The sequence below is a fragment of the Sciurus carolinensis genome, chromosome 5, assembly GCF_902686445.1.
Source record: "Sciurus carolinensis chromosome 5, mSciCar1.2, whole genome shotgun sequence".
Taxonomy (NCBI): Eukaryota; Metazoa; Chordata; class Mammalia; order Rodentia; family Sciuridae; genus Sciurus; species Sciurus carolinensis.
Window position 1 is genome coordinate 138,697,880 of NC_062217.1, and position 2,871 is coordinate 138,700,750.

A 2,871-nucleotide genomic window follows, 5' to 3' on the forward strand; every position below is an offset into this window, starting at 1 on the left:
TCATGCATTCTCATAGCCACGCAGACAAAGGGACATTCAATAGCTGCAGCATTGTCTCTTAGAGAACCTTCTTTTGGGGGAATTCTGTGGAAACTTTCTTTGCATAGAGACCTACTCTGAATGCCAGAAGATGATCCTAAGGCAGACTTTAATGATACACAGGAAAATGTTCCTTCGTCATCCTCCTTATAGCTTTGCCCTTGGTTTATATAAATGTTTCTTCCATGACACAAATTGTCTAAAGCAAGTTAAATGCTAAACATTAAAAGACCTGCTCATCTTTTACCAAAAATGTTGGGGGGGGGATTTTATGGGGTTGGAGAGTGTTATGGTTTGGATATGAGATATCCCCCAAAAGCTGATGTGTAAGACAATGCAAGAATGCTTAGAGGCAAAATGATTAGATTGTGAACGCTAATTGGTGGATGAGTACCATGAATGTATAAACTGGGTGGCAACTACGGTCAGGTAGGGCATGGCAGGAGGACGTAGGTCACCAGGGGCATGGCTTTGTCCCTAGTAAGTAGAGCTCTCTCTCTGCTTCCTGGCTGTCATGTCCTGAGCTGCTTTCCTATGCCACACCCTTCTGCCATGAGGTTCTGCCTCACTTGGACCCAGAGCTAGTCAACCTTGGACTGAACCTCTGAAAGTGTGAGCTAAAATTAAAAGGTTGGTCCACCTGGCAGCCAGTGCGGTTGTGGTTTCAGTGCACTTCCTGGTACAGGGTGACCCATGGGTAGCAGCGAGGGCCACAATGACAGATTAGGGCGAAGAACAACGCAATGTGCTGGTGGCTCTCGAGTCCATCTACCCCAATTCCTTCACAGTATTATCAGAAAATCCACTCAGTTTCACTATTACTGTGACATCTGAGGCTGGAGAAAATGATGAAAGCCAAAGAAAATTTTGGTATGGTGATGATCTTTAGAGTGACAGCTGTGCAAGAAAAATTAAATGAAATAGTAAATCAGATAAAAACTAGAAGAGAAGAAAAGACAACAGAAGAGAAGCAGAAGAAGCAAAAAAGCAATTATTCCATGGCACTCCTGTTATAATAGAGAATTTCTTAAGTTGGAAGGCCAAGTTTGATGCAGAATTTTTGGAAATTAAAAATAAATGGATGAAAGAAGAAGAGCAAGCAGGAAAAAATAAATTAAGTGGGAAACAACTATTTGAAATAGATCATAATCTTGACGCATCTGATATCCAGTTCTTGGAGGATGCTAGAAACAATGTGGAGGTAGGTGAGTCTTTGTCCCAGGAAATGGATGACTTGGAGGTGGAGGATGATGAAGATGATCCTGACTACAATCCTGCTGACCCAGGGAATGACTTGGCAGACTAATGGACCATCCGCATCTACAGAGAAGTTTGACTGCCACAGCATCTGTGGCTATGCCTAGAGGGTTTTGATTTTCCTTTCTTTTCTTCTAAGAAAAAAAATAATTATCAGGAGAATATTCTTCTTATCACTTTCATCACTGAACTTAATAAACTGACCTTGAAGTTTCAAATAAAATGAAATAAGCAAGTTGTTCTTGTTGGGTCTTTCATTCACATCAACACAAAGATTACTACAATAGTGTGTCCCCAAAAGTTATATTGAAATCTCAAGATTCCACTCCTCATTATATGACATTATTTATAAATAGGGTCTTTACAATATGATCAAATAAGATGGAGTTGTAAGGATGGGCACTAACCCGATATGGCTGAGGTCCTTATAAAATGTAGAGATTTGGACACAGGGACAGACATTCACTGAAAGAAGATGATATGAAGAGACAGAGATGGAAGACCATGGGAAGGTGGAGGATTGGAGTGATGTGCCTACAAGTCCAGGGCTCCCAAGAATTGCTGGCAAACCACGAGTGAAGCATGAGCCAGATCCTCCTTTACACTCCCAGAAGTAACCAATGCCGTTGATAACCTGATTTTGGACTCCAGCTTCCAGGATTATGAGACAATAAATTACAATAAATTTTCAATTTAAGCCACCCAGTTTATGGTACTTTGCTGTGGAAGCCCTATGAAATTGATAGAGGAGAGTTACTCTAGATGCATCTAAAATGGAAGAAATAAAATTATTTAAGTAAATTCATAAGGTGTTAGTGCAAAAGGTGGCCTCAGAGCTATGTGGCCCAAGGCTTAGTTTATATCCTACTAACATTCTGAAAGAACCCTCCAAATTGACAACAATCCAGCAGAACATTCTAGTCCTGAGTCTAGAATGATGAGCAAATTCACACACTTAGTAATAGCAAATTAGTAATCCCTGATTTATAAGTTGGATAAGTATAAACTAAAACTAGAGCATTATTAGGAGTTGCTGAATCTTCTACTGAAAAACTAGTCTGCTACCTACCTGGTAAATTTGTATACACATATTTTGAAATTCTTGAAATTTTTAGGCATAGCTAATATTGTTAGCTCATAAATCATACTGCATTAAGTTGGATATGGTTTTCAGTTGTTGCTCTTCTTTCATCAGTGAATGTTTAGAAGATAACAAAGATTTTGAAAATTATCAATCACTTGTTCTTTACTAGTTAGATTTCTCTGCATTTTTAAAACAGTGATTCTAAGGTTTTTATCCATTGACAACTGAGAGCAAATGGGATAGTAAGTCATCGGACTTTGTGTCCCATCTAAGTGGATCATTGTTTCAAAAATTTGGTAACTAATCCCTCAGTCCTGCTTTCACTATCAAGCATTTTCCTTTTTATTTATGAATAAACTGAAGACCAATGTCTGGTTTTGATGTGTGTATGGATAGTTGACCTCATCTCATCAAATTTTTTTCTTGTTTTGAATAAATATTTTTGAGTGTTTTCAAGATAGTAGCTTATAGTGAGATTTTGTAAAGTAGAA

General features: G+C 38.4%; 1 pseudogene; it reads left to right on the forward strand.

The window, feature by feature from the left end:
- Positions 1-754: 754 nt before the first annotated feature.
- LOC124984857 (RWD domain-containing protein 1-like) lies at positions 755-1,345 on the forward strand (annotated as a pseudogene).
- Positions 1,346-2,871: the final 1,526 nt, after the last annotated feature.